The following is a 23,574-nucleotide window of genomic DNA, read 5'->3' on the forward strand; positions in this document are numbered from 1 at the left end:
CAGGGCTCAGTGAATTGGATCTGGATGCTCTAACCTAAGGAATGTGAACCAGCATGTTAAATCCCTACTATGTCTATAGATCTTTACTTGTTAGTATAATTTGCAGGTATATTTTGCATTCTTTTTTCCAGAGCTCCATTGCAACGGAAGTCTATTCACTCTGCTGTTCACTTTATCTTTAATTTCTTTTCTTTCAATCATGTATTTTCTACTTTATTATTTTTAATTTATGATAAATTTTTTCTTTCTTTTCTTTCTTTCTTTCTTTCTTTCTTTCTTTCTTTCTTTCTTTCTTTCTTTCTTTCTTTCTTTCTTTCTTTCTTTCTTTTCTTCCTTCCTTCCTTCCTTCCTTCCTTCCTTCCTTCCTTCCTTCCTTCCTTCCTGTCTTTCATCAGTGTGGAAAATACATCCATTAACCTGTGCATTCTTGCCATGAAATAAGCGACATGGGAGATGAAATAACTTGGTGGTTAATAGAACTAGGTTTGGAATTGAAGTGATTTGGGGTCAAATCCAGACTTGGCTCCTTACTAGTTATGGAAGAAGGAGCCTATCATTTAACCTCCTTAAATGCAAGTTCCTCATCTATGAAAACATCTATGAGATGATGTTGGTATTTTGTAGATACTAGAAGGAATGACAACATCCATTAATAGCAATGTCATGAATATTGCATACAATAATGTCAGCAATACATTTAATAGACTTGGTCATAGTGAAAACTCAGTTAACGGTCAAGATGCTGTTACTGCTGCTTCAGCAGTAGCAGTGGCGTGTTGTTGTTGTTGTTGTTGGTGGTGGCGGTGGCTGTGGTGGTGGTGGTGGTTCTAGTGGTGGTGTTGGTGGTGGTGGTGGTGGCGGTGGTATTGGTATTGGTGGTGGTGTTGGCAGTGGTGGTGGTGGTGGTGGCAGTGGTGGTAGCGGTGGTGGTGGTGGTTCTAGTGTTGTTGTTGTTGTTGTTGGTGTTGGTGGTGTTAGTGGTGGTGGTGGTGGTGGTGTTGGTGGCGGTGGTGGTGGTGGTGGTGGCAGTGGCAGCAGCGCTGGTGGTGGTGGCGGCACGGGTGGATCATTGTGCTTTTGCAAGTGTATCATACCCATTTCCCTTTGAAAGTACATTGCAAAATTCTAGTCATCAGTGTTGGGATGCCACTATGACTGAGGGCAATTTTCTGTGAAGTTCTGGTTTTCAATAATCAGTATTAATTCTTACATGTAGGCAAACTGAAAAATTCTTTCACAGCTCCTGATGATTTATCTAGAATATAGAAAAATCCAGCTAGACACACTGAATTGAAAATATAGATGTCATCTCTCTCTCCTTTAAGGTATTTTTATAAAATCTGCAACCGTGTTAGCCTGAAAACCTTGATGAATACATTATTAAAATTTTTTAATCCTCTGCCCTCAAAAACTAACATCTAAATTAGCATTGCGCTATTATGTTAAAATAAGATAAGAAATCTGACTGTAAATTACTGAAAGTAGGGCTTATGAAGGATTATAGGAGCTATAAAAGGGGAAAAAGACTAATGCATTAGGAAAATGAAGCAGATGCACTATGAACATTAATTATAGCTCACCAAGGTTTTGTTTACTGAGGTTAGCAGGTTCTAAGTCATTGCGTTCTCTTAGAAAATGGCCACAGTTAGCCTTGCGCCATAATTTGTAAAACAGGAGATATTGCTTCTCTCTAAAAAATTGAACCATGTAAAACTAACCACAGTTTTTCTTATTGTCTTGAAAAGCAAAGCAGGGAGGGACTTGTGGTCCACTTAACAACACTAAGACTTCTCACTTTCATATTTATGAGTCATCCTCTGCAGATCCAACTTTTCTTTTGCACATTCATGGTATGGAGTATTACATGTGGAAAAAGTATTGGAATAGAAAGGAAGAGACCTTTGTTCTAGGAGCTGTTCTCCCACTATCCTGCTCTGTGGTTCACCATAGTCATTGTAGTTCTCTGTGCTTGTAATTTCTCATCTACAAAAAGTCATTTGTTTTATATCACTCATTCTAAACATTTTGAGCCACAACCCCTTTGAGAATACCATGAAATCTGTGAATTTTCTTGCCAGAAATATGGAAATCTTCTCAAATAAACCTATATGCAGTTTCAATAATTCTGTGCCATCCTGACACTCTTACAGCTGCATGGACCTTAGATTAAGGACCCTTACTCTAGGCAATTGCTATTGTCTATTGTAGCTCTATAATTCTCTGATCCTTAGGCTTTTAAAATTTTTCTCTCAAATATCTTATACATTTTATGGACTCAGGGGAATGTGTATGTGAAAAGACTCTAGGGAAGAATTCTGAGACGGGTGTGTCCATTTTGTAGTTTCTTTAGCTTTGGGTATACTGAGATTTGGGCATGTTACACAGTTTCTCTGGGTCATCTTTGTAGGGTAATGCAGTGCAAAAATCTTGGACTTTGGGATCAGATCTCAGTCCACATTCTGGCTACTTCATATTTCCACTCTGTCGCTTTAAGGGAAAGTACTCTTCGGGCATGCTTTCATTGTATATAAATCTGCCTAATAGTATGAGGTCTTGAGGCTTAAAAAACTCACAGTTAAAAAACGATTTGCCCAGTATTTACCTCAATCCCTTGCACTGATTCTCTGTCAAATCTGAGAAGATACTGACAATGGTTACCCTGCATCCCCTCCCCCTCCTCTCCCTTTGCATCTCTAACCTCTTCCCTCTCTCAGCTTGTTCCAAGTCCTCATAGTTTCTGTGTTGACTGCGGTATACCTGGGGTGTGTGTGCTTGGAACGGCTCTGATTCTTAGGTAGGAGTCGTCATACATGTCAGAACCATCTTAAGATATGTGTAAGTCTATGTAAGGATATGTAGGTACCGTTGCATGTACACCTGAAATTCCCAAAGTAATATTTGTATTAAAATATGCTCACATTCCACATTGAAAAATTTTCTGTTGCTAAAAATGTGAAAGCATTTTTATATTTTATGATTTTGAGGTTCGAGTTTTAAAAATTCATTTTTCTATTGCTTTAATATGTGTATGCATCTGAGTGCATGTATATTTATATATGTGTATAATATATACATATATAGAGAATTGTAACTAATTACTTGAGGTATGTTTCAATTTGCAGATATTTCATTAAAATTATAAAATTTTAATTTCACATTTTTTATGGTTTGGAGACAATAATTATTTTGTTTAGGTCTCAAGTATTTTTGGTAGTCTGTATAATTTTATATGTATTTTATTTATCATTTTACCTAGTGGATACAATGACAATGTGGGTCTTTTTTTCAGCTTTGCTGAGGTGTGACAGTTAAAATTGTTTTGTAAAATTAGTTTTATGTTTGTCATTCAAGGAAATTTAGGCTAATTAGTGATTGAAATGAAGCTGAATATAACAATCTAATTCTTAACTTTTCAATTTTTTTTACAATTAAAATTAGGTCATTCAAGTTAAAAGTATAAGGAATATCAAAGAAGGAAAAGAGTTAAGAATAACATCTATAATTATGTGACTTAAAATTTAGTGTCATTCCATTCATGCATGCTAACATGTCACCTTACCTTTGTTATAACAAATTAATTCATTTTATACACTTGAAATTAACTTATAAACACTGGGAGTATTCTCAGTATTTTAGTTTTGTTTGCATTTTGTTTTTGTAGCGGGGAAAGAGGAAGAGATGAGTAAGAATGATTAGACACTGAGAATGTCTTTTATATGGTGTTTGAAGTGATAGGGTTATTGGCAACTTAGACTTTTCATTAGTGATATGTCCAGAGGTATCCTTTGTCAGTTACTTTTTGAAATAATATGTCCAAATGCCCTTAATTAGGAAACAAACTAAAGAAATAATAGGCAAATGAAAGTGCAGGGATTTTATTTATTTATTTAAAAATTTTTAAATATTTATTTTTGAGAGAGAGAGAGAGAGAGAGAGAGAGAGCGCGTGGGGAAGGGGCAGAGAGAGAGGGAGACACAGAATCAAGAGCAGGGTCCACACTCTGAACTGTCAGCACAGATCCTGATGTGGGGCTCAAATCAGTGAACTAGGAGATCATGAGCCAAAGTTGGACACTTAACCGACTGAGCCACCCAGGAGCCCCAAAAGTGCAGGAATTTTAGAAGAATCCATGCACATCTGTTGTTCCTTCCATCCTCTAAATATGCTTTCTGTTGATTGCTTTTACTGAAACCATTACTTATGTATGACCACCTGGAAATCATAACTTATTGTATAGTGTGAAGAAACAGAACTTTGCCTAGAATTTGAATCCAAGTCAAGAAGGGATGTCTTTAAACTTATACCAAGAATATAAGAAAGTAGAGAGGTCAAACTATATTCTCCAATATTAGAAGTTACAATGACATTTTGTACTGCATGAGACTACAGAACTTTAGTTTATGATGAAAACAAGAATAACAACAGAACTATCGTGTTCCTTGAGTTCAATTACAGTGAAAAGACTAGCAATTGGTGAATTATCATTTATCATCTACTCTAGCTGTAGTTTTGAATATATGCTTTTAAATCTTTTACAATCTTGGTTTTTATGTAAACATAGCAATGAAGAATAACATTTAGGTGGGTAAATACAGACTATGTAGTGAAACAATTTTACAGGAGAATAGGCCTTGTGTGTTTATGTATAATGGAGAGAAATAACAACAGAGAAAATGCGTTACTTGTGATAGTGTTCTGAGCATAGTCAAATTTAATTTTATTTGGAATATTTGCTTAATTATCCAGTTAACCATGACTCTTAACTTTTGTTAGCAAAGTCAGTAGTTTAGGTAGTAAATATTCTGTATCCTACAGTTTACATGTAGGCACTTGATAAAGCTCTTTTTTGCAACATAAGATTTCAGTGAACAAATTTTGGTCCAAAGAAATTTTTTCTCCTTTATGCAATACTATTATTTTACAGACTCCTTTTTATTTTTTTATTTTTTAAATGTTTATTTATTCTTGAGAGAGGGAGACAGGGCATGAGCGAGAAAGGGGAAGAGAGAGAGGGAGACACAGAATCTGAAGCAGGCTCCAGGCTCTCAGCTGTCAGCACAGAGCCTGTTGTGGAGCTTGAACTCATGAATTGCAAGATCATGACCTGAGCCTAAGTCAGACACTTAACCGACTGAGCCGCCCAGGCCCCCCTGTAATCAGAAGTTTCTTAAACATCAACCTGTTCATGATGCTCCTCTGCTTTAACTCCTTAAGTGCTTCTGGATAAAACCCATAGTATTTAGGAAGATATACAAGACCCTCCATTATCCGTTCCCTTCCTACTTCCTGAGCATTATTTTTTCTCTCTCATTGACTTACATCTATACCTGATTTATAAATACCCTAAACATGAAATAATGGAGAACAACAACAGTAACAAAAACCACTCCCATTGATTACAGACAATATGATCAGTCACTGAATTGGAGTTTTTATTTAACCATCCATTCACAAACATACTTCCTGAATACCTGCCATATACTTGGCATTATACTTAGTGGAGAGATCCATTGCCAAGCAAAGAACACTAATCTTATAGGTCAAGCAACAACAGATACATTCCAGGCTTTCCTGCAGTAGCAGTCATGGAGCTGAGAGGAATGCCCATTCTCACCCAAGTGAATGTAAAGTTTCATTTTTGTTGAGAGCTACAAAGGAAAGAGGGCAAGTATGGTAGGGGCATGTGACCTAATCAGGAAGAATGGGGAAGGTGCACTTGACATAAGATGTGGAGAATGACTAGAAATTATATAAGCAAAGTGGGAGACACAGGGGTCCTAGGTAGAGGCAGTATGTAAAATACAAAGTGTAGGAGGGGGCATAGACATGTGTGAACTGGAAGAGGGCCAGAGTGGCAGGAGCACAGAGCATGGGAGAAGGTGAGTCATGAAAGTGACTTTAGTGAAACAGGGGACAAATCATGCAAGACCACATAACCTTTCATTAATTATTTGGTTTAGAAGGCAATGGAAATCATTTGGGGCTTTTAAACATTAGTGTGCTTTTACCTGGTGTTAATTTTGAAAAGGTCCCTCAGCCTTCATGGTTAGAAGCAGAGAATAGGTTAGAAGCAGGGGTCTGAGAGAGGATGTCTGCTCATACTTATGCTAGTATGGAAATGTTGGGGGTAAAAAGAAATACATATATTTCTGCAGTAAAACTTATTTCATTTAAGCCTCACAACAATGTTATGAAGTAGGCTTAAAAGTCCACTTTACAGATCAGTCAGTTGAGGCTTAAAGGAGTTATGTAAATTTTCTTAGTCCCATAGGAACACGTGACATAGACCACAGAAACCAGGAGTCTGAATTGTAAATTGTATTTTATTTCAACTAGGCTGCTTTCTTTCCATATTCTGCCATGTCTCACTTTTCTATAATTCTGTTTCTTCAACTTGTAATGTCCTTCCATTTAAAAAATCCCTGTAAGTCTTCTCCAACCAATGCTACTTCTGGCTTCCAGTCCCTGTCAGTACCTGTCCCCTTATGATTTCATAGCACATTGTGTTTTCCTGCTATTTCCTTATTTCTTTCTCTAATAACTTGTAAGCTCCTAAAGACAGGGAGTAGGACTTTTATAGTCTTAATGCCTAGCAAAATGTCAAATGTATCGTAGGTAAGGAAAATTTTTAAATAAAAGGAATGCTTAAGATTGTCACCTAGACCAAGTAACTCAAACACCCCTTTGCTAGCATTCCTAGCAAAGGGCCACTGAAGATATCTCTTGACAATAAATTATTGACTACTTTCTAAGTGTCAGCCACTAAGCTAGATACTACATTATCATATTTTATGCTTATGAAGTCTTTCTAAAATAGATGTTATTGTGTCCATAATAACAGATGAGGAAACTGAGTAACTTATCTAAGATCACCAGGTCCACAATTCAAACTTAAATCATTCCGAATTCAAAGATCTTTGACATAGGGGTGCTTGGCTGGCTCAGTCGGTTAGGTGTTTGACTTTGGCTCAGGTCATGATCTCATGGTTCATGAGTTCAAGCCCTGCGTCAGGCTCTGTGCTGACAGCTGAGAGCTTGGAGCCTGCTTCAGATTCTGTGTCTCCCTCTCTGTGCCCTCCCCTGTTCGTGCTCTGTCTCTCTTTCTCTCTCTCTCAAAAATAAATAAAAACATTTAAAAAAATCAAAGATCTTTGACCTAGATTGCAATGCGTCCATCCCTATTACATTTGTTTGGTCTTTTTTTAGCTCTCCAGTGCTAGATGGGAGATAACATTTTTTTTAATGTTTATTTATTTTTTTAGAGAGAGAGAGAGAGAGAGAGAGAGAGAGAGGCAGAGAGAGAGGCAGAGAGAGAGGCAGAGAGAGAGAAAGGGACACAGTGGATCTGAAATAGGCTCTGCACTGACAGCAGAGAGCCTGATGCAGGGCTCAAACTCACAAACCACCAGATCATGACCTGAGCTGAAGTGGGACTCAACTGATTCAGCCACCCAGGTGCCCCAGTGGGAAATAACATGACTTTCCTTAAAAAATTACATACCTTCCCTACATCAAACAAACCTGACAGAAACAGGTGATTCTTTCTGGCTTCTGTGATTTCTGCTCTTTCCAGCCTAGAGCATGTATGCTCTACATGCATTCAAATTTTGCTGAAATGATGAGAAATCTTTCAACAAGTTTAGGAAACAACTGTTTCAAATCTATTCCTTTTAAAATACATTAAAAGCTATAAACCATGGTAAAATATTTTAACAACCAGTTGTGGAATCTTACTTGTCAGCATCAATCTAAAGATAGACTCACCTAAGTAAGAGCTTTGCTAAATGTTGGCCCTGCTTCCAGCACATGAACTCCGTCCAGAGTTGGCAGTAGTGTCCTAAGCCCAGAAGTAGCTGGGTCTCCCAGACTGGGTTCCAGTTTTGGAGGTAAAATCATTGAGTTCTCCATTGCCTGTAACCCATATATTATCTCCCTGGGCTTCATAGCTCTCTAAGTGGATCTGAGGAACCAAGCAGATCTCTGTTTGAAAGGCATGTTTTCTGTAGAAGAGAAGGGGCTTCTAGTCTCAAAAACATGAATATTTCACCCCATTGGATGTGGGATCAAAAAATTGTAGATTTGGGGTGGACCTTATAGTTCATGTAATCAACTTCCTTTTCTCACCAACCTTAAAAACAGCGTGCTTGGCCATGCTTTATAGAAGACAAAAAATGGGTCTTGGAAACATAAAGGTAACTTACTCAAGTCCCACAGGTTAATTTCAAACCAAGGTCTAAATGATACTAGAGCCTAAACTCTTAATCATTAAGACCTTGTCTTCAGAGGCTTCCCTTCATTATCTTTGGACTGCTGTATTTTTCCTTTTTGTTTCAGGTTAGATATCCCCAAATCCTATGAGCTTCTCTTACATGGTACGTCTTTATTCTGTCCTCACCAATGGCCCCCAACCGTGGTTACTAAAGCGGAAAAAGAAGACAACCCCCCCCCCCATCTAAATACAGAATATCTTTAACTGAGACAATCAAAAGTGTAAATGCAAAATAATGTGAGAAGCCCAATTTTAAATTGCAGCATGTAAGTGTCAGTATTAGAGACTGTTTCAGGCTTCTTAGAATTTCAAACCTATTACTGGTAAAATAATATGATGTCAAAATATTGCAAACAATATTTTCTTGCTGAATAAGTCAGAAACTTACCTTAGAAATCTAAACATAGGGACGCCTGAGTGGCTCAGTTGGCTGAGTATCCAACACTTGATTTTGGCTCAGGTTATGATCTCACCCTTGTGTGAGATCCAGCCCCATAAGGCTTCATGCTTAGCTTGGGATTCTCTTTCTTACTCTCTCTCTCTCTCTTGCTTAGCTTGGGATTCTCTTTCTTACTCTCTCTCTCTCTCTCTCCCCCTCTGCCTCTCCCTCTCCCTCTCCCTCTCTCTTCCCCTCCCATGCTTAAGCTATCTCTCTTTTTCTCAAAATAAATAAACATTAAAAACAAATTTAAATGTAAATCTTCTGGAATTTAACGTAGAGGGTTATAAGAGATCATTTGATCTAACTTCTGACATTTAGGAGAAAGTTGTAGTATATTCATTCATAAAAAAATATATAGTATTTAGCACCTATTAATTTTCCAGGAACTCTGTTGCCTTCTTTCTAATTGCATTCTTCCACTATCTTCAACTCCAGTAACTTTTGATTCCATGAAGACCTAAAACCCATTGACCTTATTACTTTTTAAATCTCCATTATCCTTCTCAAGTCCTCATGACCATTTCATTCAGCTTATGTTTCTTTTTCTTTTTTTTTTTTTTTTTTTAGCGTTTATTCATTTTTGAGACAGGGAGAGACAGAGCATGAACGGGAGAGGGTCAGAGAGAGAGGGAGACACAGAACCTGAAACAGGCTCCAGGCTCTGAGCTGCCAGCACAGAGCCCGACGCGGGGCTCGAACTCACAGACCGCGAGATCATGACCTGAGCCGAAGTTGGGCACTTAACCAACTGAGCCACCCAGGCGCCCCGCATTCAGCTTATATTTCAAGTTCAACTTTATACTCCCTCATTGGCATAGCTTTATTTTCTCTTGTACATAGTTCCTGTCATCATCCTTGACTGGTACAGCTGCAGCCTCGGCTTAGCCCACTTTCTCTTTTTTTTATACCTGCACTTGAACCACTCAACAGGGCTGGAGAAAACACACAGTGATACTGACTGGTTTTACTTTAATGTATTATCATAAATGCTATGTGGCCCCAATTTACTGCCTGTCAATCCTACAAGCACATTTTGTTAGTCCATTCACCCTCCTAGTGCCCTAAATTACTATTTCACACCTGTTCCTCTCTTATAAAATCTGTAAAATTTACTTGGCTCTTTACATTCAATAATGACCTTTCTTCTTATTTCACGGAGAAAATGGAGAAAAATCAGGAGTGACCTTAATTTTCTTACCGAGAGATCCACCAAGGCCCCTGAAACCCAATGCATTTTGCTTTCCCTGCTGTTATAATGAATGAACTGTGTATAAGGTCCTAAGGACTACTGTGGTCATGGGGATGTGGCTCCTTTCTTCAGTGAATGTACTACCTAGTAAAGGTGGTAGCAACTGAACAGACACCTGTTCATGATGACTTGATATCAGAAAATTTGGGCAGTATTTCCACATTGGTCATTATCTAGCTGCATAACTTTGGGAGTGGGTGAAAATAAGTCTCTTAAACCTAATTTCCTAGTCTTAAAAAAAAATAGAGACAGGGGTATCCACTACCCATATTATAAGATTTTAATGAGATAACAAATGTGAATATGTTTCTTAAATTATAAAACATTTAAGCATGGAAAATAGTATTACTTTGTCAGAATTAGGGCTACATGGTCAGCTGCATAGGCTGTGTACTGAACTAATCCAGTAGAAGGTAGGAGGGAGGCTTTCACATAGATTTTGATGCTAATGCACCACTTAGCCTTATGCTACATGGCTGCCTTGATGGATCCATTCAAATAACAAGTTGTTTAGATGTTCAAGATAGTGTGTTCCCCTTTGCAGTTCATTCTAGCTTTCTGATTTGCAGAGCACTATTAAAAATCAGCCATTAATCCTTTAAGACCTTCAAGTGTTGCTCTTAGAGCCTTCCATGCCATCTGGACAGTCCTTCCTCCATGCACTGAGAATCCCCATTATTTGATTCAACCTAATGCACACAACACTGTATTTTCTTATTTTTTTCCTCAACCAACCCCTGTTTGTCTCTCTTTATACCATGCCCTCATTAGGCAGATCCCTAAGGGTAAAGATTTTAAGGGCTATGTTGTGGTCTGTTTGTGTATCATTTTAGCAAGATGCAGCCTGGTCCTGTAGTGGGTTATTGAGCCTAAAGCACTATGTTGTCTGTTTTCAATACCCTTCTCTCGCTTCACCCTTTCCATCCACGGTGGAACCTGTGAGAGCAGAGACGGTGTCTAGCCTGTAGTTGCTTCCAGTGCTAGCATGATGCCATCAACCTCATAAATACTAAACAAATGTTTGTGGAAACATGGCAAGGCAAGAAAAACATAAGTTCTTCCATTTATTCAGCATAACTGTTCAAGCACATAATCTGTGCCTTGTCATGAGAAAAGTGCTGTAAGTAGCGCAGTGAACAGTAACAGGTACAAATTCCTGCTCTTTAGATTATATTCTACTGGTGAAGATGGGCTGTAAAAATAAACAATCAATGAAGCCTACAGGATGTGAGTGTGGGATAGGCTAGATGGGATGTTAAGTAAGATTCCCAGGACAAACGTGACTGGGGAGGGGACTTTTGAGAATAATTCCAGGGAGTCCAGGGAGGGGGGGGGGATGTGGCTGTCTAGAGGAAAAGCATTCTGAGCAGTGGGAAAAGTGCAGAATGCTTGACAGAGATGGGAAGTCTTTGAAGAGTTTTAAACAGAAGAGTGGTGTTATCTGTTTTATGCTAAAATACAGAAACAAAAATACAAGAGAGTGCATTGATTGTAAAATGTACAATTGATTTTATTAAATACTAATTTCCATTGGTTTTGTATATTTTATTGGTGCTGCACACATGCAAAACAAAGGTTGCTCTTGTTGCAAAGAATATGTTTGGAGAATATATTCACCAAATACACCCATCATGTATTTGGTGAATAATGGAGCTCATGAACTGGAACAACAGATTGCCAAGGGGTAAGTCTACCAGGATTGATTGCAAAAGAAGCCTGTCTTTATTTGGGAATCAGGGTCAACAAATCCAGTTATGAGCATTAGCAGCTTCTCATTTTTGAGTATTTTTTTTAGGAAATGAGGGCTCCAAAACAGGATTTTTCTAATGTTCTTGAATGGCAAGATCATGCATATCCGGTTTGCTAAATATATCCACCAACTCTTTTCCTGATGCAAATAAGTTACACATTTTAATAAAATTCTTCTGTTCCTTGTTATGATTTTATTTAAAGTATAATCTTTTGGAAATCTTAATTGTCTTCCAGATTTGGCACTTAACATCCTTCTTAACCTAAATACAGTTATGAAAGCAAGCTGAAAATAGATAAATTTGAAATAGAAGCCAGTGCATTTAAGCCAAGAGGTTTAGAAGACAACATGTGCTCCAAGCACTTCCTTTATGCCCACATGCCTTTTAAAATGTTATCACCATCTTTCCAGAACTCTCTTGGGGAAGAAGACAGCTCACAGTTCCAAGAAATATAGGTGCTTCTTATTTCAATATAAGTAGAAATCACCCTGAAGCGAGAGCATTAAGAAAAAAATAGGATTTAGAATTTTTCTTTTAGTAATGACAGTCTGCCTAAAAATATATGTGTTTTGTTTTTGTTGGCTTTATTATGATTAATGTGATGTTATTTAAAGTCTTTGATTTATTTTTAATAAAGCAGGATGCTGACTTAGGGATTTTAAAAATAAGCTTTCAATTTTAAGATAATTACAGATTGACATGCAGTTGTTAAGAAACATACAGAGAGACCTCACATACCCTATACAGTTTCCTCCAATGATGTTTCGCAAAACTGCAGTACAAATCATGCCCCAGATAGTGACATTAGTACAGTCAAGACATGGATCAGCTCCACCGCTACAGGGATCCCTCATGCTTCCTTTTTTTTCTTTATATATTTAATATTTATTTATTTTTGAGAGAGAGAGAGAGGGAGGGAGAGGGGGAGAGGGAGAGAGGGTGCACGGTGGGGGAGGGGCAGAGAGAGGGAAACACAGAATCTGAAGCAGGCTCCTGGCTCTGAGCTGTCAGCACAGAACCCTACACGGGACATGAACACATGAACCAGAGATCATGACTTGATCTGGAGTTGGGTGCTAAACCATCTGAGCTACCCACGTGCCCCTCTTACGCTTCCTTTTTATAGCAGCAGCCTCTACCCTCCCCATTTCCACACCCCTCACTCCTGGCAACCACTGATCTCCATTTTTGTTATTTCAAAAATGTTATGTAAATGGAACTATATAGTATGTGACACTTTGGGATTGGCTTTCCTTTTTAGCATAAGTCTCTCTGGAGATTTGTATAGATTGTTGGATATATTAATCAATGGCTTGCTCCTTTTTATTGATAGGCGGTGTCTGTGGTATAGATATACCACAATCTGTTTACCCATTCATCCACTGAAGGATATCTGATCTGATTCCTGGTTTTGTCTACGACTAATAAAGCTGCCATAAACATTTCAGTACAGTATTTCTGTGTGTGAACATAAGTTTTAATTTCTCCAGGATAAATACCCGGCAGTGCAATTGCTGGGTTGTAATGTAGTAGAAAGCTTGTTTAATTTATGTTTTCCCCCAAGAAACCTCCAAACTATTTTCTAGAGTGGCTGTGTCATTTCACATTCCTACTGCTGATATATGAATAATTGGTGGTGCCATTCATTTCTTAACATTTTTAGCCACCCTGTAAAGTGGGTAGTGATGTCTCTTTATTTCTTTTGCATTACCCTGATGGTTATTGATTTTTGAACACAGTTTCATATGCTTATCTGTCATCAGTGTATCTTCTTCAGTGAAATGTCTGACCAAGACTTTTGCCCATATTCTAATTGGACTATTTGGGTATTTGTCCATGTATTCATTTTTACTGTTGAATTTTGAGCATTATTTATATATTCTAGACAGTATTCCTTTGTTGCTTATTTGGTTTACAAATATTTTCTCTCATGCTGTAGCTTGTTTTGTTTCATTTTAACCTGCTTGTTATGGTCCTGTGCAGAACACAGTTTTTAATTTTGATGAAGTCCCATTTATCATAGTCTCCTTTTATAAATATAAATCCTGCTTTCCATGTCAATTTTAAGAACTGTTTGCCTGGCCCTAAGTTATGAATACTGCTTCCTATATTCTCCTAAAACTTTTATAATTTTATAAAGTCTATGATCCATTTTGAATTATTATTATTATTAGTAGTAGTATTTTTTGTATAAGGTATGAGGTTTAGATGGAAGTTCTTTTTTTGGCCTATGCATGGAGCCTTACATCTGCATCATTTGTTGAAAAGGCTCTGTTTTCTCCATTGAATTACTTTACTCCTTTCTCAAAAATCACTTGGCATATTTGCATATTTGTATGGGTTTATTTTTGAGTTCTCTGTTCTTTTCTATTGATTTATGCATCTATCCTTCCCCCAGCATCAGATATTGTAGGTTACTGTAACGATCTACTAGATCTTGAAACCAAGTAGACCGACCTTATTTTTTTCCTCCAAAATTGTTTTAGCTTTTCTAGTTCCTTTACCTTTAGATAAAACTTTTATTTTACTTATTTATTTTTTAAGTTTATTCATTTATTTTGAGAGACAGAGAAATGAGGAGGGGAGGGGAGAGAGAGAGAGGAGGACAGAGGATCTGAAGTGGGCTCTGTGCTGACAGCAGGGAGCCCGATGAAGGGCTCAAACTCACAGACTTGTGAGATCATTACCTGAGTGGAAGTCAGATGCTTAACTGACAGAGCCACGCTGGTGCCCTGATAAAAATTTTAGAACTATCTTAGTTTGTATCTACAAAAAAAGCTGTACATGTTTTTTTAGATTTATACCTAAATATTTCATTTTCTTGAATGATGGTACATGGTACATAGAGTTTCTACTTTTTGTATCCACATGTTTATTGCTCGTATATAGAAATACAATTAATTTTTATATGCTTGTCTCATATTCTCCAGCCTTGCTAAACTCACTTTCTAGGTTAGGAGTTGTTTTGTAGATTTCTTGAGATTTTTCTGTTTAGACAATAATGTCCTCCACAAATAGGGATAGCTTATCCCCCCCCCCTTTTTTTTTTTACATCTTTATACCTTTTATTGCCTATTGCACTGGTTAGAACACCTAGCTCTGTTTTGAATAAAAATGGGAAGATCAGGCATCTTTGATTTGTTCTCAAACTTAGAAGAAAGCATTCATTCTTTCACAATTAAGTTTCACTTTAACTGTTAATTTTTGCAGATGTTCTTTATCAAGATAAGGAAGTTCCACTGTGTTCCTGTATTCCAGAGAGGGTTTTTTTCTTTTTAATGAATTGATGTTGAATTTTGCCAAATGATTTTTCTACATTGATTGATATGATCACATGAGTACATATGGTGTGTTACAGTGATGATTTTCAAATATTGTGCCAGCCTTGCACCCCTGGAATAACCACCACTTTGGTCTTGGCATATAATTCCTTCTATATATTGCTGAATTCTGTATATTAATATTTTGTTAAAGTATTTTGTGCGTATATTCAGGGGGAATATTTGTCTTTAGTGTGTTTCTTTTTCTTTTTCTTTCTTTTTTTTGTACTAGTTTTGATATCAGGGGAATACTTTCTCTGGTTTGAGTATCACAGGTATATTAGCTTCATAAAGCAAATTGAGAAGTGTTACCTCCTTTTTTCTGGAAGAGACTGTGCAGAATATGTCTTATTATTCTGTAAATATTTGGTAGAATTCTCCAGTGACACCGTCCAGAGCTGGAGTTATTTTTATTTTTCCAGAATTTTAAATTATGAGTTTAATATCTTTAATAGTTACAGGCATTAAAATTCAAATTATCTGTTTCTAATGGGTAAGTTGTGGTTATGCTTTTCAAGGAATTGATTCATTTCATCCAAGTTGTTAAATTTATGTTTGTAAGGTTGTTCATAGTATTCACTTATTATCCTTTTGATGTTTTGAGAGCCTGTGTTGATATCCCACATTTCACTTGTGATATTGATAATTTGTGTCACCTCTCTTTTCTTTCAGTTTTCTTAAAGGTTGGTCAATTTTGTCGATTTTTAAAAAAGATCTTATTCTTTGTTGCATTGATTTCCTTGATTTTCTATTTTCAATTTAATTGATTTCTGTTACTATCTTTATTATTTTTTTTTCCTTCTGCTTGCTTTGGGTTTAGTTTGCACTTGTTTTTATTCTTAAGGTGGATTTATTTTACATTTACTTTGGGGTGCCTGGGTGGCGCAGTCGGTTAAGCGTCCGACTTCAGCCAGGTCACGATCTTTCGGTCCGTGAGTTCGAGCCCCGCGTCGGTCTCTGGGCTGATGGCTCAGAGCCTGGAGCCTGTTTCCGATTCTGTGTCTCCCTCTCTCTCTGCCCCTCCCCCGTTCATGCTCTGTCTCTCTCTGTCCCCCAAAAAATAAATAAACGTTGAAAAAAAAATCAGTGCTATTTTACATTTATTTTTAGTCTTATTTTTATTGATTTGAGACTTCTCTGTTTTACTCATGCAAAAGCATTTAAGTGCTATAAATTTCTCAGCTGTGTTTAGTTGTGTTACACAAATTTTGATATGTTATATTTTCAATTCAATTCAGTTTCATATATTTTTTAAAATTTTCTTGAGACTTCCCCTTTGACCATGGATCATTAAGATGTATATTGTTTAATGTCTAGGTATTTGGAGAGTTTCCTGTTATCTTTCTATTAGTGATTCTATCTTAATTCCATTGTAGTCACACAGTACACTGTTTATGACTTCAAATCCTTTAAATTGTGGAGCCTTGTTTTGTGGAGCCTTGTTTTAAGAATAAGGTCTATCTTGGTATATTTTCCAAAGGCACTGAAAAAAGAAAAGTTTATTCTGCTGTTGTTGAGTGGAATGTTCTATAAATGTTCTTGATGAGGTTGAACGGTTCTGGATCCTTACTGCTTTTCTGCCTGGTTATCCTATAAAATGTTGAGAAGGCTGTTGAAGTCTCTCACTAAAATTGTGGATTTGTTAATTTCTCCTCTCAATTCTGTCAGTTCTTTCTTCACAAAATTAGCAGCTTTATTGTTTGTCGCATACATATTTATGATTGGATTGCCTTTTTAATCATTGCATATAATGTCCTGCTCTATTTCTGGTAATTTTCTTTGCTTTGAAGTCTGCTTCATCTGACATTAATAAAGCCACTACTATTTTGTTGTTGTTGTTGTTGTTGTTGTTGATTATGGTTTGCATAATACATCTTTCCCATTATTTTTTTTAACCTATAACCTGCCTATATCATTATATTTAGAGTTTCTTATGGACAGTATATCATAGGTTATATTATTTTAATCTACTCTGTCAATGTCTTTTAGTTGGTGTATTTAGATCATATCAGTGTAACATTGCTATATTATGGTTAAAGTTTCCATTTCATTTTTGATTTCTGATAATTTTCTGGTTTTGGTTTCTCTGGGCTTTTTTTCTACCTTCCTGTTGGATTACTTGAATACTCTGAAAGTTAATTTTGATGTATTTATAGTGTTTTCGAATGCATCTGTTTGAATAGCTTTTATAGTGGTTGTTCTAGGCATTACATTAGATACACATAGTATATCACAGTCTATGATGTTATTTTTTAAGTTCAAGTGAAGTGCAGAAAATGTACCTATATTCATATGCTTTTCCCATTCCCTGATTGTAATTACCTTAAATATTTATCTTACATTCATTTAGAACCATATCAGATAGTGTTATAAATTTTCTTCAACTGTCATACATAATTTAGGAAACTGTAGAGAAGAGAAATGTAATTCATTTACTCATATTTCATTTTTTCTACTCTTATTTCTTCCTTTCTGATGTTCCAAGATTCCTTCTTTTACTGTTTCTTTCTGTTTAGAGGACGTACTCTAGATGGTCTTTTGATGTAGATTTTTGATACTACATTTTCCTTGTTTTACTTCATTTGAAAATGTCTTATTGCTCCTTCATTTCTGAAGAATGTTTTTGCTGAATATAGGTTGTCAGTTCACTGTTCTTTTCTTGTAGCCTTTGAAAAATATTTTGTTACTTCTTTCTGTCCTCCTTGGTTTCTGATAAGAAATTTCCTGCCAATTCAAATTCTTTTTTTCTTCAAAGGCAAGGTGCCCTTACTGTCTAATTTCTTTTAAGAGTTTTTGTCTTTACTTTTCAGAAGTTTAACTATAATGTGTTTTGGTATGGATTTTATTGGGTTTATAATGTTTGGAGTTTCCCCAGCTTCTTGAATCTGTAGGCTTATGTCTCTTACCAAATTTAGGAAGTTTTCAACCATTATTTGTTTCAATATCTTTTCTGCTCTATCTTCTTTCTTTTCTCTTTCCAGGACTCCAATGACATGATAGTTATGTTTTTTGTTATAATCTCTGAGATCCCTGAGGCTCTTTTCTTTTTTAATCCATTTTCTCTTATTTAGAATCAGTAATTTCTATTTTTTTTTCACTGATTCTTCTGCCCCCTGCATTCTGTTGATGAGCCCATCCATTAAGGGTTTTTTGTTATGCTTTGTTTTTCAGTTACTGTATTTTTTTTTTTTTTTGGTTAGTATATTTTTACATTTTCATTTAGTTCTTTATATCTTTCATTTCTTTGATGAGACTCCTATTTTTTCATTACTTTAACTGATTTTCATAATTTCTTATCAAAACATTTTAAGATAACTATTTTTTACAATTATTTTTTTATTTGAATATAGTTGACATACAATGATATTTTAGTTTCAGGTGTATACCATGATGATCTGACAAGTTTATCTATTATGTTGTGTTCACCACAAGTGTAGCTACCATCTATACCCACACATCACTGTTGGGATATCATTGACTATATTCCTTATGCTGTGCCTTCTACTTCCGTGACTTATTCATTCCATAACATGCTTGTATCTCCCATGCTTCTTCACTCATTTTACATATCTTCCCTCCTTCTGACCCTCTTTCAGATGACTACTTTAAAATATATGTTAATATCTCGGTCATGTTGTTCCTGCATCTACTGATTGTCTTTTTTCATTCAATGGGAGATCTTCCTGTTTCATGGGATGAGTGTGTCAGTGATTTTCTGTTGAAACCTGAATATTTGGGGCATTATGAGAATTTAGATCTTATTGAGATCTTCTGTTTTAACTAGTTTACTTTGACATTGCTCTAGCAGGGGAAAGATGGGGTGTTACTTGTTACTGTCAGGTAGGGCAGAATTCCAAGTTCCCCATTTGGTCTCCATTGATGCCCAAGGTGCGAGTGCTTTTCATTACTGCTGGGCAAGATTAGGACTTACAGGTCCAAATAAGGCCTCCCGATGACATCATTGGAGGTGGGGAGGAGGCAGTACTTTCATTACCACTCCATAGTGTTGGAAGTTCTGACTGTCTGGGAGGCCTCTCTGGTGCCAACCTATCAAGGAGGGTCATGGTCCCTCAGCATTGCCAGGAGAGAGTAGAAATTTAGACTCCGCACAAGGTTTTCACTAATGAGGGTGTTGCTTTCTTAATACTGCCTGGCAGTTATTAGGATCCTGGCTTCTTACATCTTATTTCTTCATCCCTAACACTACCATGATAGGGGGATAAGGTAACTCATTATAGCTTGGCAAGCATATTGTAATACCATTGACTATATTCATCTTTCATTATTTTTTGATGCTAGAATAGTCTCTGGAATATATTAGCTGCTCAGAAAATGGTAACTAAATAATCTGAATTCCTTCTTCTCTGATTAGATGGGTCCTGTCTCTGGCCTGTGATTGCAGGTATTTGCCCTGGTTCAGCTTGTGTGCTTGGCCTCTTTTAAAACATTTATTCTCAGAGTGATCTTACCCATTTTGATGCCTCCCAAGTGTTCATCACCAGCTGCTTTCCTATTTATAGCTTTCACTTATAAGATACATATATTATGACAACATGGATGAATCTAGAGGACAGAATGCTAAGTCACAGAAGGACAAATACTTTATAATTCCACTTATGTGAGGTATTTAAAATAGCCAAACTCATGGAATAAAAGAGTGTAATAGTGGTTGCCATGGGCAAAGGGGTGGTGGGGGAAATGAGGGGTTGTTCAATGGGTCTAAAGTTTCAATTCTGCTAAATGAATACATTCTAGAGATCTGTATAACATCTGTTAAGAAGGTATGTTGTATTTTGTGTTCTTATCACAATAAACAAACAAACAAAACCAAAAAATAAAGAGTCAAAAGGAAATTCTGGGAGGTATTGACATATCTGTTACTTTGATCACTGGTTTTGGATAAGACCAAACTCATCAAATTATATACACTAAAAAGTATGGTTATCAGTTATATATCAGTTATACCTAAAGAAAGCCATTCAAAGGACAAATACATTAGGTTTGTATCATCATCCTTAAATCTGCACATCTAAAACCTAACCAACTATCTCTTTATTAAAATAACATTTTTCTTTTCCTGATTCCAACTATAATGTCAGAGATACCACTCTCATCCCTCTCTTTAAGACTTGACATAGTTAATTCTGCTCTCTTCCTCACCCTTAATACATCATTACCTACCAAGTCTTGCCAAATCTTTCTTCATGATGCTTTGTCATCTTTGTTTCCCTTTACATTCTCCTTCTGTCAGTCAATTTAACCCAGGTTAACAGTGTAGAAATATCAAAGTATTTTGTTCCTGGAATGCTGTAATTAACTAAATTTGCCATATGCATTTTATAAACACAAAATTTTTCATTTTATTTTCCTTATAATAATTGTTTAATAATTTGCTGTTACCAACAAGATTAAGTATAATATGCTTTAACTTGGAATTCTGGGGTCTTGTAAGTCTCATTCCAATGCATGCTTCCTTCTCTATGATACTTCTTGGGCAAATATATTTCCAATAATGGAAAGAGTTCAGGAGATAGTCAATTTGAGTTTTAAATACAGCTCTGCCACTTACTGGACACTGGACAAGTGACCTTATTTGGTGACTTTTTTATGTATCAAATCAAGGTCTATAACTAGAAAATCCCTAAGGCTAATTTTAGATATATTCTAAAAGAATATAAAAATACTGTATTCACCTACTGTATTTACTCCTTTCCCTCTAGAAAACCACATTTCTTTGTCATATTTGAATATCCAATTTGCTGTTATTTCTCCTACCCAGTGGATATGCTAGGTGAGGTCCATTAGTGGGTTGTAAAAACAACTCAGTGAACAGAAAGTGAATTAAAAAAAAGTTTTTAAATATTTATTTATTTTTGAGAGAGAGAGAGAGAGAGAGAGAGAGAGAGAGACAACACACAGGGGAGGGGCAGAGAGAAAGGGAGACACAGAATCTGAAGCAGGCTCCAGGCTCAGAGCTGTCAACACAGAGCCTGATGTGGGGCTCAAACTCACAAACTGTGAGATCATGATCTGAGCCGAAGTCGGATGCTTAACCAATTGAGCCACCCAGGTGTCCCAAAAAGTGAATTTTTAAATAAACCAAAAAGTATATAAAACAATAGTGTAGAAATATCAAACTACATTAAATGCATTAAAAATAAGTGTACTTCATGACTTTTTGTTCTAAATACACACACACACACACACACACAGACACACACACACACGCTACTGGACATTATATAAAATGTTACTTACCACAAGTCAGTAAAGTTACAAGTACAGCTTTAAGCCATACACCTCACATTCATAAATGCAATATTTGAATCATAGCAACTCTGTAGGACAGTTTTCTAGGTGGTGCCAATGACTCTTCCTCCTACTGTCCTGTGATTCCAGCTCAGTAGTGTTGGTTTTCTTCAACCTGGCCCTGACTCTTAATTTCAGACATAGCTTTAGTATCTGTCTCTGGAAACCTTTGGTTTGATACTATGTGTAATTCTTTCCTGCTTCTAGCATCATAACTTCATTTTTGACATTCCACATATCTCAATATAGCTCCTGTCCTGATACAGGCCCCATGATGTCTCAGATACTCACCAGATAGCTTCAAATGGACAAAGTACAGCAGGAGAGAAGAGACAGGAGGAGAATTCAGATTTTAAAAAATTAGGTAGATGTTTCCTTTTGTTATTTTTGTCTTTAAGAACAAAAGCAAATGGAGAGTTACCACCTATTTATGGCATTTTGAATTTGTTACTGTTCAGATTTGTTAAGTAATTAATTCTAGTCATGCATGGTGTTCATGCATACGTGTCTGTGTGTGCTTGTGTGTGGTAAGTGTGCATTGTTTCAACCTGAATTATCTTGCATGGTTTATGAAGCCCAAATGAACCAAATGCCACCATTTCTTCCCTTCAGACCTTCAGAAGTCCTCTAGAAGTTCATCAGTATTTTTCTTCATGTTTTTGAAGATATTATTTTATTACAGGTATAGAGATAGCATTTCTCATGAACTTCAGAGACAAAGGCATAGTTGTAATCAAATTTTGTGCCTAGAAAATAGGCCATTTTGTAGTAAAACTATCCCACAGGGTTTGTTAGCTAAAAAAATTGAGTGATAATTAAAACTTCCCTGAAAAATGTGAAGCTATAAGGTCTCACATGAGTATGTATTTGTTTTGATTAACAACTAAATATCATTGTCTTTCTGTTCCTATGACGGCTTTAAAATTTATTGCTTTAGCTTTTTTCTGTCTTTTGTTTTAAAGATCATATCTAGGGTAGATGTCAATCACTGAAAACTCTCTGAATGAAGAATTCAGAAGAAAGCAATCATATGGTTCCTCCCTAGTCTATGCCCGTGGCTCCAGCTTATGCTCACTCATTGTACATTTATATATATGTTTTATCATTTGACATTTCCAGATCTGGGGCTTGCTGGATGCCCTTCCCATATTTGATACAACTTATACACTGTTTGTCAATCATGTTATCATGAAATGAAAACTTGCATTTAGAAAATGCCAAAGGAGGGGCGCCTGGGTGGCTCAGTCGGTTGAACGACTGACTTCAGCTCAGGTCATGATCTCACAGTTTGTGAGTTTGAGCCCCACGTCAGGCTCTGTGCTGACAGTTGGGAGCCTGGAGCCTGCTTCAGATTCTGGGTCTCCCTCTCTTTCTGCCCCTCCCCCACTCATGCTCTGTTTCAGAAATAAACATTAAAAAATGAAAAAAAAAAAAAAAGAAAATGCCAAAGGATTTGCACCCTGGGGATCTCAGTAGCTCAGCAGACATCATAGTTATAAATCAAGCCCATCTGGAAGGTTTTCTCATTGTCTTTGCCCGGGGCCATGTACTGCATCATTAATGCATTAAACATCTTTCATAACATGTAGCTGCTACACCCCTTCTGCACTTTGCACTATATACCTCCCTGGCCTTATTTTTAAGTCATATGTTTACATATGACTTTGTTCTGTCCAACTATCTCTTAGTGGTTCTCCTGTTTCATGTCTATTCACACGTGGGTGCTAATTGTTTCCTATTTTCTGTTTGAAGGCCTCCTGTTCTACTCTTACCCCCAAATCTCTCCATGTTTTTTTAAATTAAATCTTGGTTATAGTGTCATCATTTCTCTGGGAATTGTTTTTACTACCCTCATACATGCAGGGTTTTTAGTTTTTTTTGTTTTTGTTTTATTTATTTTTGAGAGAGCAGAGGGGAAGAGGGCAGAGAGAGAAGGGGACAGAGGATCCAAAGTGGGCTCAACGCTGACAGCAACGAACCTGATGTGGGGCTCGCACTCATGAACTGTGAGATCATGAGCTGAGCCAAAGTCAGATGCTCAACCACCTGAGTCACCCTGGCACCCCATCATACATACAGTTTTTAAAGGTTAGGTGCTCCACAGCTAGACAGGACATATTTTGTTCATTTCTGTATCTCTCTCTAGTCTGGCAAATTATAGAAAATAAACATCCTTTAAATGATTTAATTTGGATAATAATTGCAAAAATGAGTGAAAAGATAGGTGAATATTC

At 36.6% G+C, this 23,574-nt stretch overlaps 1 protein-coding gene across 5 annotated transcripts in view; it reads left to right on the top strand.

Moving 5' to 3' along the window:
- The window catches only part of GRM5 (glutamate metabotropic receptor 5), a 529,070-nt gene that overhangs the window by 53,316 nt on the left and 452,180 nt on the right, over positions 1-23,574 (top strand). The window lies entirely within an intron of this gene.

This window comes from Leopardus geoffroyi, chromosome D1, assembly GCF_018350155.1.
Source record: "Leopardus geoffroyi isolate Oge1 chromosome D1, O.geoffroyi_Oge1_pat1.0, whole genome shotgun sequence".
In the NCBI taxonomy this organism is placed as follows: Eukaryota; Metazoa; Chordata; class Mammalia; order Carnivora; family Felidae; genus Leopardus; species Leopardus geoffroyi.